Source organism: Nicotiana tabacum, chromosome 11, assembly GCF_000715075.1.
Source record: "Nicotiana tabacum cultivar K326 chromosome 11, ASM71507v2, whole genome shotgun sequence".
Classification (NCBI taxonomy): Eukaryota; Viridiplantae; Streptophyta; class Magnoliopsida; order Solanales; family Solanaceae; genus Nicotiana; species Nicotiana tabacum.
The window spans coordinates 169,478,005-169,495,720 of record NC_134090.1 but is presented as its reverse complement, the minus strand read 5'-3'; the positions used below and the strand labels follow the sequence as shown (position 1 = coordinate 169,495,720).

The 17,716-nt window shown below is 38.0% G+C and overlaps 1 pseudogene; it reads right to left on the bottom strand.

Moving 5' to 3' along the window:
• Window positions 1-13,556: 13,556 nt before the first annotated feature.
• LOC107804644 (superoxide dismutase [Mn], mitochondrial-like) lies at window positions 13,557-17,578 on the bottom strand (annotated as a pseudogene).
• Between the last annotated feature and the right edge of the window lie 138 nt (window positions 17,579-17,716).

The following is a 17,716-nucleotide window of genomic DNA, read 5'->3' as shown; positions in this document are numbered from 1 at the left end:
TGATTTCTAGATTTTCGTGTGTTATATAGCCTACACCATCTTCATGCATCCAAGCGACCGGACCGAATCACCTAAAATTCTGTCGGCCCATCAAAAAGGGTTGAAGGAACAATAGTTATTGATTCGCCAAGACCGTTCCTCGTTTTTTGGAAATATAGGGTCATAAAACTGGAATTACGCCCGATTCTCGAATTTTCGTGTGTTATAGCCCACGCCATTTGCATGCATCCGAGAACCGGACCCGAATCGCCTAAGTTTTTCGGCCCATAAAAAATGGCCAATGGAACAATTGTCGACGTTTCGCCATGACCGTTCCTCATTTTTTGGCATTTAGGGATATAAAACTGAAATTCTGCCCGATTTCTAATTTTTTCGTGTGTTATAGCCCACGCAATTTGCATGCATCCGGGCGACCATACTTGAATCGCCTAAAATTTTGTCGGCCTATCAAAAATCAACTAAGGAACAATAGTCATCGCTTCGTCATGGCCGTTACTCGTTTTTTGGTGTTTTTGAGCAATATAACTAGAATTCCGCCCGATTCTCAAATTTTCATGTGTTATAGCCCTCAACATCTGCATGCATCGGGTGGCCAGATCTAAATCGCCTAAAATTTTGTCAGCCCATCAAAAAAGGCCTAAGGAACAATAGTCATCGCTTCGCCATGACGTTCCTCGTTTTTTGGCGTTTTAGGGCCTTAAAACTAAAATTTCGTCTGATTCCCATATTTTCGTATGCTACAGCCCGCGCCACCTGCATGCATCTGGACCAACGGACCCGAATCGCCTAAAAATTTCAAGCCAATAAAAAATGACCTAAGGAACAATAGTCATCGCTTCACCATGACCGTTCCTCGTTTTTTGGCATTTTAGGGCTATAAAACTGGAATTCTGCTCGATTCTCGTGTAGTATAGCCCACACCATCTGCATGCATCCGGGCGACCAGACCCAAATTTCCTTTAACTTTGTCGAACCATAAAAAAACTAAGGAACAATAGTGAAATCTTAGCCATGACCGTTTCTCGTTTTTGGCGTTTTAAGGCCATAAATTGGAATTTCGCCCACGCCATTTGCATGCATCCGGGCGACTAGACTCAAATCGCCTGAAATTTGTCGGCCCATCCAAAATGACCTAAAAATAATAGTCTTTATTACGCCATGACCGTTCCTAATTTTTTGGCGTTTTAGGCCATAAAATTAAAATTCCACCCGATTCCCAGATTTTTGTGCGCCATAACCTACGCCATCTGCATACGTCCCGACAAACGAACCCGAATTGCCTAAAATTATATCGGCCTATCAAAAATGACCTAATAAACAATATCATTCGCTTCTCCATGAACGTTCCTCATTTTTTGGCTTTTTAGGGTCATAAAACCGAAATTCCGGCCGATTTTTAGATTTTCCTGTGCCCACGCCATCTGTATGCATCTGGGCGGACGAACTTGTATCGCCTAAAAATTTTCGGACAATAAAAAATAGTCTAAGAAATAATAGGCATCGCTTCTCCACGATCGTTCCTCATTTTTGTCATCTTATGACTATACACAGGAATTCCGCCTGATTCCAAGATTTTCGTGTGCTATAGCCCATACCATCTGCATGCTTATGAGCGACCTGACCCGAATCGCCTAAAACTTATTCGGCCAATCAAAAACGGTGAATGAATGGTTATCATTGCCTCTCTATGACAGTTTCTCGTTTATTGATATTTTAGGCCATAAAATGAGAATTCCGTCTGATTCCCAGATTTTAGTGTGCTATAGCCTACACCATATACATGCATCAGAGTGAGTGGAGCCGAATGGCCTAAAATTAGGGACATAAAACTGGAATTCAGGCCTATTTTTGAATTTTCGTGTTTTATAGCCCATACCATCTGTATACATCCGAGCGAACAGACATGAATCGCCTAAAAACATTTTGCCTACAAAAAATAGTCTAAGGAACAATAGTCATTACTTCTCCATGACCGTTCCTCATTGTTTTGCCTCTTAGGACCATAAAACTGGAATTACGCCTGATTCTTAAATTTTCGTGTGCTATAGTCAACGCTATCTACATGCTTACGAGCGACCTCACCCGAATCGCTTAAAATTTTGCCGGCCAATCAAAAATGGCCAAAAAATAATAATCGTTGCTCCTCAATGACTGTTCCTCGTTTATTGGCATTTTAGGGCCATAGAACGAGAACTCTGCCCGATTCCCAGATTTTAGTGTGCTATAGCCCACGCCATCCACATGCATCAAAGTGACCGGATTCAAATCACTTAAAATTTTGCCAGTCTATCAAAAATGCCCTATGGAACAATAGCCATTGCATTGACATGACCTTTCCTAATTTTTTGGTGTTTTAGGACCATAAAACTTGAATTTCGCCCGATTCCTAGATTTCATGTGCTTTAGCCCACGCCATCTGCATGCATCTAGGCCATCGGACCCAAATCGCCTAAAATATTTCAAGCCATAAAAAACGACCTAAGGAACAATAGTCAATGCTTCACTATGACCGTTACTCATTTTTTTACGTTTTAGGGCCATAAAATTAGAACCTTCCAAGATTTCTGTGTGCTATAGCCCAAGCCATCTACATGCATCCGGGTGACCGGAACTGAATTGGCTAAAATTTTATCGGCCCATCAAAAACGGCCTAAGGAATAATAGTCGTCGCTTCGCCTTGACTGATCCTCATTTTTTGGCATTTTAGGGCCTTAAAACTAGAATTCTACCCAATTCCCAGATTTTCGTGTGCTATAACACACGCCATCTGCATGCATCCGGGCGATCGGACCCGGATCGCTTAAAATTTTGTCGGCCCATCAAAATGACCTAAGATATAATAGTTACCGCCTCACGATGACCGTTACTTGTTTAATTGCGTTATATGGCTATAAAACTGGAATTTTCGATTCTCAGATTTTCGTGTGTTGTAGCCCACACCATCTAGATGCACCCGGGCTACCGGACCCAAATCGCCTAAAATTTTGCTGGTCCATCAAAAACGATCGAAGGAACAATAGTCATGACCGTTCCTCCTTTTTTGGCATTTTAGAGCCATAAAAATAGAATTTTTCCCGATTCTCATATTTTCGAATGCTATAACATACGCCATTTGCATACATCCGGGCGATCGGACCCGAATCGCGTAAAAATGTTTTGGCCCATCAAAAACCATCCTAAGGAACAATAATCATCGCTTTGCCATGGCCGTTCGTATTTGTTGGCGTTTCAGGGTCAAAAAAATGGAATTCTGCCCGATTCCCAAATTTTCGTGTGTTATAGCCAACGTCATCTGCATGCATCCGGACGATGTGACCCGAATTGGCTAAAATTTTGCCGGCCCATCAAAAATATCCTATGGAATAATAGTCATCTCTTCGCCATGACAGTTACTCAATTTATGGCGTTTGGGCCATAAAACTTAAATTTCGCCCGATTCCCATATATTCGTATACATAGCCCACGCCATCTGTATGTATCCGGACGACTAGACCTGAATCGCCTAAAATTTTGTCAGCCCATAAAAACGGCCTAAGGAACAATAGTCATCGCTTCGCTGTAACCATTCCTCTTTTTTAGCGTTTTAGAGCCATAAAACTGGAATTTCGTCCGATTCTCAGTTTTCGTATGCTAAATCCCACGCCACCTGCACATGTCTGGGGCAACCGTACCCGAATCGCATAAAATTTTGCCAGCTCATCAAAAACGGCTTAAGGAACAATAGTTATCGCTTCTCCATGAGCGTTGCTCATTTTTTGGCATTTTATAACCATAAAACTGGAATTTCACACGATTCTCAGATTTTGGTGTGCTATAGTCCACGCCATTTGCATGCATCCAGGAGACCGGACCCAAATCGTCTAAAATTTTGCCTGGACCATCAAAAATGTCCTAAGCAACAATAGTCATCGCTTCACCATGGCCATTTTTTCATTTTTTGTTTTTGCGTTTTTGGGGCTACAAATCTTGAATTCAGCCCGATTCTCAGATTTTCGTGTGTTATAGCTCATGTCATCTGCATGCATCCGGGCGTCCGGACCCGAATCGCCTAAAATTCGGTCGGCCCATCAAAAATTGCTTAAGGAACAGTATTCATTGCTTTGCCATGACCGTTCCTCAGTTTTGGTGTTTTAGGGCCATAAAACTGAAATTTCGCCCAATTCTCAGATTTTTTTGGTGTTATAACCCATGCTATTTACATGCATCCGGGCGACCGGACCCGAATAGCCTAAACTTTTTTCGGCCCATCAAAAATGGCCTAAGGAACAATAGTTTTCACTTCGCCATGATCGTTCCTATTTTGTTGTCGTTTCAGCACCATAAAATTGGAATTCCGCCTGATTCATAGATTTTTCTGTGTTATAGCCTACGTCATCAGTATACATCTGGGCGACCGGACCCCAATCGCCTAAAATTTTGCCGGCCCACTAAAAGTATCCTAAGGAACAATAGTCATCGCTTTGTCATGCCTGTTCGTAATTTTTGGCGTTTTAGCGCCACAAAACTAGAATTCTGCGCGATTCCCTGATTTTCATATGCTTATAGCCCACGCCATCGCATGCATCCGGTCGACCAGACCCAAATCACCTAAAATTTTGCCAGCACATCAAAAATGGCCAAAAGAAGATTAATCATTGTTTCGCCTTGACCGTTCCTCATTTTTTGGCGTTTTAGGGCTATAAAATTGGAATTTTGGCCGATTCCTAGATTTTCGTGTGTTATAACCCATGCCATCTGCAAAGCGTTTGGGCAACCGTACACGAATCACCTAAAATTATGCTAGCCCGTCAAAGACGGCCTAAGGAGAAATAGTCATTGCTTTGCCATGATAGTTCTTCGTTTTTGGCATTTTAAGTCCATAAAACTAGAATTTCGCTCGATTTTTAGATCTTTGTGTGCTATAGTCCACGCCATTTGCATGCATCCGAGAAACCGAACCCGATCGCCTAAAAATTTTGTCCGTCCATCAAAAACATGGTAAGGAACGTTAATCATCGCTTTGCCATGACCGTCCCTCATTTTTTGGCGTTTTAGGACCATAAAACTTGAATTTCGCCAGATTCTCAAATTTTTGCGTGGTATAGCCCACGCCATCTGCATGCACCCAAGCATTAGGACCCGAATCGCCTAAAATTTGGCCGCCCTATAAAAAATAGCTTAAGGAACAGTAGTCATTGGTTTGCCATGACCGTTCCTCATTTTTTGTGTTTTAGGATCATAAAACTGGAATTTCGCCCGATTTTTAGATTTTTGTGTGCTATAGCCCACGCCATTTGCATGCATCCAGGCCACCGGACCCAAATAAGCTAAATATGTTTGGCCTATCAAATTAAACTAAGGAACAATAGTCATCGCTTCTCCATATCGTTCCTATTTTGTTGGCGTTTTAGGGCCATAAAACTGGAATTTTGCCCGATTCCTAGATTCGTGTGTGCTATAGCCCACGCCATCTACATACATCCGTGCAACGGGAATTGAATCACCTAAAGTTTTACATGCCTATCAAAAATGGCCTAAGGAATAATTGTCATCGCTTTGCCATGACCGTTCCTTGTTTTGTGACATTTTAGGGCTATAAAACTTAAATTCCGCCCGATTTCCAAATTTTCGTGTGTTATAGTGCACGCCATCTACATGCATCCGGGCGGCCCGGTGATCGGACCCGAATCGCCTAAAATTTTACCAGCATATCAAAAATGGCCTAATGAACAATAGTCATCGCTCCGCCATGATCGTCCTCTTTTTTTGAAGTTTTAGGGCCATAAAACTGGAATCCGCTTGATTCCCAGATTTTCGTGTGCTATAACCCATGCCATCTGCAAAGCATCTGGGCGATCGTACCTGAATCGCCTAAAAAATTTCCGGTCCATCAAAGACGGCCTAAGGAACAATAGTTATTGCTTATCCATGACCGTTCCTCTTTTTTGGCGTATTAGGTCCATAAAATTAAAATTTCACCCGATTTTCAGATATTCATGTTCTATAGGTGATGCCATCTGCATGCATCCGAGCAACCGAACCCGAATCGTCTAAAATTTTACCGGCACATCAAAAACATTGTAACGAACAATAGTCATCGCTTCGTCGTGACCGTTCCTCGTGTTTTGGAATTTTAGGGCCATAAAAGTGGAATACTACATGATTCCCAAATTATTGTATGCTATAGCCTACGCCACCAGATGAACGGACCTGAATCGTCTAAAATCTTGTCGGTACATCAAAAATATCCTAAGGAACAATAGTTATCACTTAGCCATGACCATTCTTAATTTTTTGGAATTTTAAGGCCATTAAATTAAAATTTCGCCCGATTCCTAGATTTTCATGTGTTACAGTCCACACTATCTGCATGCATTAGGGTGGCCAGATCCAAATCGACTAAAATTCTATCGGCCCATGAAAACGGACTAAGAGGGTGTTTGGCTAAGCTTATAAGCACTTTTCGCCTTATCTACACGTTTGGTAAAGTTAAAAACGCTTATAAGCCAAGTACTTATAAGTAAAAAATAAGTCAAAAGCCATAAGCTGGTCACCCCCAGCTTATGAATTTTTAGCTTATAAACACTTTAAGTTTGACAAAAAATTTTACTATTTTATCCTTAAAATATTTATTTTTAAAACAAAACTCTTATTGACTATTTTCACTGCCTCAAGTATTCAACGTAGACATCCCCCCCCCCTCCACTTCCTACCTCTTCAAGTCTGCAATTCTCATTGATTATTTAACATAAGCAAATTTTTTATTCCTTTGCATACCTATATCTATGTGATTGTGTATTAATCTTTGAACTGTATGTAATAAATGAGGACATATCAAATTTTTGGTGTATTGCTTTTAAAGTGTTGTGGTGATGAAAATAATGTTTGTTTCTCTTCAAATAATTTGTCTTATTTAGATTTATTTTTTATTGAGAAACTTTTGCCACTTTATTAATTATTATAACTTACGATTATATGTTTATCATAAAATAAATTATATTTATCATAAAAATTATCTTATCTAAGCACAGTTGTATTTAAAATGAAATGACAAATAGAATATTTTGTATTTGAATGGATCTGGAATCTAAAATTTTGAAGAAATTGCGCCCTTATAAGTGTAAACAGTTTCAAGGTTATTTAAGTCATTTTAATAGAAAAAGAGCTTATCAACACTTCTTTATCAAATACTGCAGCAACTTATTATCAATTTCAACACTTGTACCCAAACATGTAACTGTTTATTTATTAAATCAATTTCAGCACTTAAAAGTTCTTTTCAGCAACTAATGCTTATCAGCTAATTCAAATCAGCTATTCCAAACGGGTTCTAAGGAACAATAGTCATCGCTTTATTATGACCGTTCTTCATTTTTTGGTATTTTGAGGGCCAAAATATTTTAATTCGGTCCGATTTCCAAATTGTCTTATGCTAAAGCACACGCCATCTGCATGCATCCGGGCGACCGGACCCGAATCGCCTAAATTTTTTCCGGCCCATCAAAAGCGGCCTAAGGGACAATTTTCATTGATTCGCCTTGATCGTTCCTCATTTTTGGGCATTTTAGGGCCATAAAACTGGAATATTTCCCGATTGTCAAATTTTTATGTGATATAGCCCACGTCATCTGCATGCATCCGGGCGACCGGACCCGAATCGCCTAAAATTTTGTCAATACGTAAAAAACTTCCTGAGGAATAATAGGCATTGTTTTGCCATTAACGTGCCTTATTTTTGGTATTTTGGGGTCATAAAATTGAAATTTCGCCCGATTCTCATATTTTCGTGTGCTATAGCCCACACCATCTACATGCATCCGGGCTACAAGACCGGAACCGCTTAAAAATTTTGGCCCACAATGTCTTAGGATCAATAATCATCTATTCGCTATAAACGTTCCTCTTTTTGGGCATTTTAGAGCCACAAAACTGAAATTTCGCCTGATTTTCAGATTTCCTTATGTTATAGCCCACGCCATCTACATGCATTTAGGCGACCAGACTTAAATCGCCTAAAATTTTGTCGGCCCATTAAAAACTACCTAAGAAACAATAGTCATCGCTTCATCATGACCTTTCTTTATTTTTTTTGGCATTTTAGGGCCATAAAACTGAAATTTTGCTCGATTTTCAAATTTTCGTGTGTTAGCCTACTCCATCTGCATGCATCTAGGTGAGCGGACCCGAATTGCCTAAAATTTTGCGGCGCATCAAAGACAGCCTAAGCAACAATAGTCATCGATTCACCATGATCGTTCCTTATTTTTTCGGCGTTGTTGGGTTCATGCAACACGAATTTTTGATTTTATCCACTTTTCGTACATGCTGATATTCTAGAATTTCTTTAAAGGACTCTGATTGGGTAGAAATTTTGTATGTCCACGAGAAACGGCCTAGTGACCAATACTAATTGCTTCGCAATGACTTTCGAGTTTATTTAATGGCGTTTCAGAGTTAAGCAATACGAATTTATTATTATATTGTCTTTTTTGTGTGTATTAATACATGCTGATTTTGTAAAAAGAAATTGATGGACTCCAACTGGCTTGAAATTTTGTAGGTCGGTAGAAACAGTAAATGATCAATGCTTATCGCTTCGCCATCACTTTTGGACTTATTTTTTGGCATTTTGGGGTCATACAATATGAATTTATGATCATATCCGTTTTTTCGTGTGTATTAGTACATATGGATTTTGTAGAAATTTCTTGACAGACTCCGATAGGCATGAAATTTTGTAGGTGCATAGAAAATGGACTAGTGACCTATACTCATCGTTTTGCCATGATTTTGGATTCACTTTTTGGTATGTTGGGTTCATACAACGTGAATTTGTGATTTTATCCATTTTTCTTATGTATTCGTACATGTTGATATTCTCAAAAAAAATTGACGGACTCCGATTTGCTAGAATTTTTGTAGGTCCATAGAAAACAACCTAATAACCAATACTAATTGCTTCACAATGACTTTTGGGTTTATTTGATGGAATTTCAAAGTTATGCAACATGGATTTATGATTATATTATCTTTTTCGTGTGTATTAATATATGTTGATTTTGTAAAAAGAAACTCCGACTAGCCTGAAATGTCGTAGGTGGGTAGAAAATTGCTTAACGACCAATACTCATCGTTTTGCCATAACTTTCAGGCTTATTTTTTGGTGTTTTGGGGTCATGCAACACGAATTTGTGATTTTATCCACTTTTTCGTATGTATTCATACATGGTGATATTGTAGAATTTCTTTGATGGATTCCGATCGGACAAAATTTTCATAGATCCATTGGAAATGGCCTAGTGATGAATATTAATCGCTTTTGGCCATGACTTTCGGGTTCATTTTTTGGTATTTCGGGTCATATAATAATTTTTACTTTTTCATATGTATTAGTACTACTAATCTTTTAGAATTTTTTTTACAGACTCCAACTGGACTTAAATTTCGTAGGTCCATAGGAAACGACATAGTAATCAATACTCATCGCTTCGCCATAATTTTTAGATTTATTTTTTGGTATTTTAGGATCATGCAATACGAATTTATGACTATATCCATTTTCTTGTGTATACAAGATGATTTTGAAAAACGAATTACAGACTTCGATTTGCCTGAAATTTCATAGGTCTGTAGAAAGTGGCCTAGTGACCAATACTCATCGCTTTGCCATGAATTTCGGGTTCGTGTTTGGTGTTATAAGGCCATGAAATAAGAATTTATTATTATATTTATTTTCGTGTATATTAATACATGCTGATTTTGTAGAATTTTTTTAACGAACTCTGATTGACCTGAATTTCCATAGGTCCATAGAAAGCGGACTAGTGACTAACAATTATCGCTTTGCCATAATTTTCAGGTTTATTTTTTGGTATTTTCGGGTTATGAAATACGAATTTGTTTATATCCACCTTTTTTATGTGTTTTAGTACATGCTAATTTTACAGAATTATTTTGACGGACTCTGATATGCCTAAATTTTCGTAGGTCCATAGGTAATGGCCTAGTGACCAATACTCATTACCTCGCCATGACTTTCGGATTTATTTATAGCATATCATGGTCATGCAACACAAATTTATGATTATATCCTCTTTTTGATGGACACAAATACATGTTAATTTTGTATAATTTTTTTGATAGACCCCGATTGGCCAGAACTTTTGTAGGTCAATAGAAAACAGCCTAGTGACCAATACTTATCGCTTTATCATGACTTTCAGGTTTATTTTTTGGTATTTTTGGGATCAAGCAACACTAATTTATGATTATATTCATTTTTTGTGTGTATTAGTACATACTGATTTTGTAGAATTTCTTTGATGGACCCTGATTTCCTGAATTTTTGTAGGTCCATAGAAAACGTCCTAATGACTAATACTCATCGCTTCACCATGACTTTCAAGTTAATTTTATGGCATTTCATAGTCATGCAATACGAAGTTGTGATTATATCCACTTTTACATGTATTAGGACGTGTATGATGTAGATAAGATACCGGAGCGAGGCTCGGAACACTTTCCGATTGTGATGGGGTTCCACTAGGAATCGACTCTTAGTTCATTTTTATTTTCTTTGGCGATGGATATGCTGATGCGACACAATCAAGGAGAGGTGCCATGGTGGATGTTATTTGTAGATGGTGTAGTTTTGAATGACGAGACGTGGTGTTAACGAGAGGTTGGAGGTTTGGAGACAAACTCTTGAGTCTAAAGATTTCATGTTGAGCAAGACCAAGATGGAGTATTTGGAGTGCAAGTTCAGCTAATGTTACCTTGGAGCATACATAGATGTGAAGCTTGATACACAAGTCATCCCCAGGAGAGAAAGTTTCAAGTACTTTGGTTTTATTATCAAGGAAATGAGAGATTGATGAGGATGTTACACATCGTATGGGAGGAGGGTGGATGAAATAAGGGATCACTACCAGTGTCTTGTGTGACAAAAATATGCTACGAAAACTTAAAGATAAGTTTTACAAAGTGATGGTTAGATCGACTATGTTGTATGGGGCAGAGTGTTGGCCAGTCAAGAACTCTCATATCCAGAAGTTAAAAGTAGCTGAATAAGGATATTAAGATGGATGTGCGGGCATATCAGGTAAAATAAGATTAGGAATAAATTTATTCGGGATAAGATGGGAGTGACTCCTGTGGAGGATAGGATGTGGGAAGCGAGGCTGAGATAGTTCGGGCATGTGAAGAGCAGAAGCATAGATTCTCTAGTTAGGAGATGTGAGAGGTTGCCCTCGGTGGGTATGAGGAGGGGTAGAGATAGGCCTAGGAAGTATTGGGAAGAGGTGATTAGGCAGAACATAGAACAACTGGAGCTTAACGAGGACATGACCCTTGATAGGAGGGTGTGAAGGTTGAAAATTAGGGTAGAATATTAGTAGGTAGTTGAGCACGTCATTTTGTCTTTCTCAAGCCGGTAGCATTAGTATTAATATGGTATCCTTTTATCATTAGATTGCTATTACCATCTATAGTTTGATCGCTATCTTTAATTCGCTTCCTTAATATCTTATTGTTGGTACTACTTGTTGCGACTGCTTCTTTTCTTCTTTTCTTTAGCCGTGAGTCTATCGGAAACAGACTCTTTACCTTCCTAGAGTAGGGATAAGGTTGTGTAAACTCTATCCTCCCCACGCTCCATTTGTGAAAATTCATTGAGTTGTATTAGTACATGCTCATTTTTGTAAAAATAAATATTGATACATGTCTGAAATTCTGTAAGTCCATAGTAAACGACCTAGTGAACAATACTCCTTGTTTCGCTATGACTTTTGGGTTTGCTCTATGGCGATTCGGGGATATGCAACACGAATTTATGATTATATCCGCTTTTTCATGTATATTGGTACATGCTGATTTTGTAGAATTCTTTTGACGGACTCCGATTGGCCTATAATTCCGTAGGTCCATAGGAAACGGCCTGGTGACCAATACTCATCGCTTCGCCCTGACTTTCGGGTTCATATTTTGATGTTTGGGGTCATGTAACAAGAATTTATGATTATATTTAATTTTTCATGTGTATTAATGCATGTTGTTCGTGTGTATTGGTACCTACTGATTTTGTAGAATTCTCTTGACAGACTCTGATTGGCCTGACATTTCGTAGGTCCATAAGAAACGGCCTGGTGACTAATACTCATTCCTTCGCCATAACTTTCGGGGCATTTACATTTATACCTGCTTTTTGTGTCACGTTTTAACTTGTGCCCGCTTTGCAAAATAAATTGCAAGTGTACCCGCTTTTTCGCATAACTTCAGCATACGGGGCTGAAGTAGCTAAGACAATCACGCAAAACTTCAGCATTCTAGTAGACGGGCCTGAAGTTCAGCTCTAGAGCTGAAGTTTTTGTTTTGTAACCGGCGAACTTCAGCTCTAGAGCTGAAGTTTTTGTTTTGTAACTGGAGAACTTCAGCTTTAGAGCTGAAGTTTTGTTGTAACTGGTGAAGTTTTTGTTTTGTAACTGGCGAACTTCAGCTCTAGAGCTGAAGTATTTGTTTTGTAACTGGCGAACTTCAGCTCTAGAGATGAAGTTTTTGAGAGTTCCAATATAGGTATCTGATAAAGAACCTTAAATATTCCTTCTCTATCAAATTTCACAAGTCGATCAAAAGTTTCAGTTGCAGAAAAAGAAAAAAAGAATTCTACATACATATTGAAATACTTAGACCAATATGTATACCTGCTAAGCCTGAATTTACATGTAATTCTAAAAAGAGTCTTTTCTTCCTTTTTCCTTCAAGTATTCAACTATTCAACTACATAGAAATAGGAATAGAGAGTTTTCTTGAACGTTTGTGATAGTTTCCTTCAAGTATTCAACTACCAGACAGTTTGTGAACGTTTGTGGTTGTTTGCAAGAAGAAGAGGAAGAAAATGAAGGAGGAGAAAGGGGGCTGAAATTGTTTAAAAAGTGGGTACAAGTTAAAAGTTTTTTAAAAAATGGGTATAGGTTAAATGGGGGCGACCAAATAGGGCGCCCCGTGCAATTTTTACATAACTTTCGAGTTTATTCTATAGCTTTCCTGGGTCATGCAACACGAATTTATGATTATATTTACTTTTTCATGTGTATTAATACATGCTGATTTTGTTTTAAAAAAAATTACAGACTCCAATGGGTCTGGAATTTCATAGGCCCATAGGAAATGCCCAAGTGACCAATTCTCATCGCTTCCATAACCTTTTGACATTATCTAAATTCTAGGAGACACTATGAACAGACTTGGTCCCTCCAAATCTTATGCACCACTTTTTACAAAAATAGTGGTTGCATTTGGTTTTTAGGGGGGAAAAACTCGCTATAGTACAACCAATGAGATTGAACTCGCTTTTCAGTGTTACAGTTAGCTAATTACTCATCGATTAGTGCTATTGATAAGCAAACACATCAAAACATGCCGTGCCCAGTTTTATGTTTTGATGCTTAAGTTAATAGAATGTGATAATAAGACGTCGATAATGATGCATATATCCAACATATTCATTCGCTCGTATCATGGTATAATCGTGATTTGATGTCTAAACTACTTATTCAGTAATCAAATAAATATGCAGATTGTTTTCGAAAATAGCGAAAGATCAACAAGGCAATTAAAGATTTTAACAGGCAAATTTGCATGTATTATTGTAATTGGATGACCAGCTGCAGAAAGCGAGGGCAAAACTAGTAACCAAAAGAGTTTATTCAGTTTCTACACACAGTACATCAACCAGCGACTACATAAGCACTAAATTCCCAGTCAAAATTTATACGAACACGGGCCATGTCCTCTGTATCGCGTCATATATCTCTGTTCAAGGGCATTCTTTCTCATAAACTTCAGCAGCGTATTTCCAGTTCATAACTTTCCATATGTTCTTTAGGTAATCTGGTCTCACATTTTTGTACTGCATTGTGAAGAGCAAAAGCAAGGGGTTAGATAACTCTTGATGACAAGAACACCAGCAATTGAATTAGCCAGTCCAGAGTACGCATGTATACGCCTTCAATGCAATAGCATCTATTCTAACAAACTCTTAGATTAGGTGGTACACGCAATTTAATATAGAATTTAAGAAAGCAATGGTTCCTACAATCGTGTCTTATTGTCACCCATTACTAAAAATAGTTCCATGTATTTGGCACGAGGAGGAAAAAAAGGAAAACAAAAAAAGGAGACCTGCATGTGAAAGGGTGCATTGGAGACCTAAATAACTATATAAAATATTTACTTCTAAATCAAAAATAATTCAACGTGCTTCATTCAATATAATGAATTCTGCACATCAAGCTTCTGTGTTTTCTGAACTTTATTCAATTTATTAGCATCAAGAGCATCTAGTTTCTAACCTTAAAGGAGAAAAGAGGCAAAATATTCATTTGAAAACATTGGGGAAATTCATTGCATCACATGAAACGTTATCATATGATAAATCATGTTTAGGCTACACAGCATAGTAATTATACCTGCAAGTAGTATGCATGTTCCCAAACATCAATGCCCAAAAGAGGAACCAAATTTTGGTCCTTTAGTAACCAAAGGATCCTGCAGAAAGGTAGATACTAATTACTATCACATTCAACCTTCACTAGCATCAATCACTCTCTCGAGAAACATCTACTTTCTTATGCAGTGCTATCTTATACACAATTCGCATAGAATATAAAAAAATCAAAGACTTAATCAGTGCATAAACCCCGCTTCATAGTGCAGAACTCTGATATGTCAATGTGATCAAACCAAATAATGAAGGAACCAATTTACATAATTTCACTAAACTCAGTGGAAAAACCAGGAAGAGGAAATCACGATTTGGAGAACTGGAGGCCTCTGAGAGTTAGGATCTGACTCTTTTATATGGGAGGCAGGGAAAGTGGGAAAATTCACAATTGTATTTTGTATCAATTCAATAACAGAGGAAGTCCAGCCACATGGAAAATTATTTGGAAAGATAAAGCTCCAGCAAAACGCTCCTATTTGCTAGGATAACAGCAAATGAACACGTTTCACTCAAGATATTCCACAAACAAGGGCTATGGGCATATGCAATAGATGCTTACTTGTTTTCAAGTTGTTGCAAAGCTCCATCACATCTATTTTTGCACTGTCATTATAGTCGATAGATTTGGGGCGTGCCTAAAACCTTTTTTGGTATACAATTGGTGATCCAAAGAACAATGACGAGCACTCATGGAAACTGGACAGAGGATTAAGAAATGACTGAAGTCTCTTCGGGCACCTAATTCTTTATGCATTCTAGGGAATAGTAGAAGGAACGGGGGCAGATGCTTTGAAAGACAGTTTAAGCCTGTACAAATTAACAAATATAGATGCTCACATTTTTTTGGTGTAACTGTAAGATGTACAATGTAACAGTTTTGACATCTTGATGGATTTCGCTGAATCTTTACATGGTCAAAAGGAGCTTTAAACCTTTTCTTAATGCATTTTTTATTCCAGAAAGAAAAGGGAAGCCACAACTACCGGACAGATCTAAAATACGAAATCCATCTGAACATCAGAAACATATAGTATCACCTTTTACTATGGAGCAACTAATCATGAATGACAAGTTATGAGTGCAGGTTCATAAACTTGAAGCAGCACAAAGATTAACGTCTTGTGCCTTTTCCTTTTCATTTTCCTTTTCCTTTTCCTTTTTGTTGATTATTACATAATCCTAGAGTGGCAACAGAAGCGGAGAAATTTGAATAAACTAGACAAAATCAGCTTCAATTATTAAGAGGAAGCTCACTATCAAAGAGTTTACCATAAAGCAAGGATAAATTACCTGATTTGAGGTGGTTTCAATCGCTAGGCGCTTCAGCTCCTTGTCCAAAGCAAGCCACTGCATGCATAGAAGGAAATGTAAACAGAAGGCATGATACAGAATCAAAATCTTAGAGACCAAACACTCACCAGTCACCATTGAAGAACCAATACTGCAGTATACAATCCTACGGAAGAAACAAAAGTGCAGACTTACCACCCAACCAGAACCCTGTAAAGCTGCACCTTCCGCATTCATCTTTTGTATTAAAGCTTCAAGAGAGCCAAAGTTAGTGTCTACTACCGAGCCAAGAGAACCCTTCGGAGGCTCACCACCACCTTCCTGCAACATGATTTAGCTTTTAAGTTATTTCCCTGCAAAACAGAATGATAGAGTGTCTGAGGAAGTTAGCTTACTCGAATAGGGGCAAGGTTCTTCCAGAAAACTGAGTGATTAATATGACCTGCATGAATATACGGCCAGGAAAATTAACTTGAATGAATGAGTAATATATTTTTACTATCCAAAAAAGAACAATATGTTTTTAACAGGTGACAAACATGATACATGAAATGGCTTCACAATCACATGAACACAAGTTATACAGCATGTAACCACGGGAAGTAAGAAAAGAAGCACGGTTGAGAAAACCAAGGTATATCCAGGCTGATAAACAATCCAACAGTTGATATTTTAGTTCAAGAGTTCACGCCAACTCTTAGTTTCTTTTGGGACCATATAATTGCTTTTGTACATAAATAAACCAAAATCACTGGAGTATCTAATCACTTCTCTCGTGGGAAGTAAAACAACCATTTGGATACTCAGATTTAAGTCACTAGTTTAATTAGAGTTGATTATAATAATCCCTGAGGCAGATGCCTAAAAATTTCTTTGAATTGAAAATAATGGGTCAAATGATGATTGATAATAATCAAACAATTTTTCCTAGATAATCCACCATCTTATTAGAAACCATCCAACCCCCATTCTCTGTGAACTTCTCCACAACTTTAATCCCTCATTTTCAGTACAATGTGAATACAACTCTTGCCAATAGATGCAACAGCTACCAATTAATATCTATCAATCAACTACGTGAATGCATTTTTCTTTTTAGTCTGTCTCAAAAATGATAACTTTCTTTATTTAACAATAATTTAACTTTAAACTTCTCATATTACCTTAATGAAATAATTTATGACCATACAAATATCTATAAGTTATTTTAGACCACAAGTTACAAAATTTATTGTTTTTTGAAAACTCTATGACAGTCGAATTCTTGACCAGTCAAACAACATCTCATTAAATGGGACAGAGGGAATAATATCAACTACATGTCAATCCCAAATTAATTAGTGTGGGCTGTATAAATCTTCTGTAATTTAGCAAAAAGAGAGAAAAGTGGACTTACCTCCGCCATTGAACTTGATAGCACTCTGCAATTTAGCGACGGCAGGAGCATCACCCTTAGTGATAGCATCATGAAGCTGTTCAAGGGCTTTATTGTAATTTGTAATATAAGTCTGATGATGTTTCTGGTGATGAATCTGCATGATCTCACCGCTAATAGCAGGTTCTAAGGCGCCATAATCGTAAGGGAGATCGGGGAGAGAAAAAGTCTGTACGCCGCGGAGTTGTTGCCGGAACCCTAGTACTCCGGTTAAGGTCCTTTTGGTCATTACGGTTCGAAGTGCCATTTGGAAGTTGCTCGATGTTTTCGAATTCAACACTGTAATGGAGGAGATGATTATAGTAATACTAATACCGAGTGTGAGGTTTCAACTTTATCGTGTGCGTTTTTATATGTGGTCGAGAGAGTGACGTTACTTGAGTAGACGGGTGAAAGATGGCCTCTTTCTTTTAAGCCAGGTGTTCCTGGTTGGATTTAGTTCAATTTTAAACCCAAAAAAATATAAAAATACCACGACCTAGCTAGTTTTCGGATTAGTAATTGAAAAATAG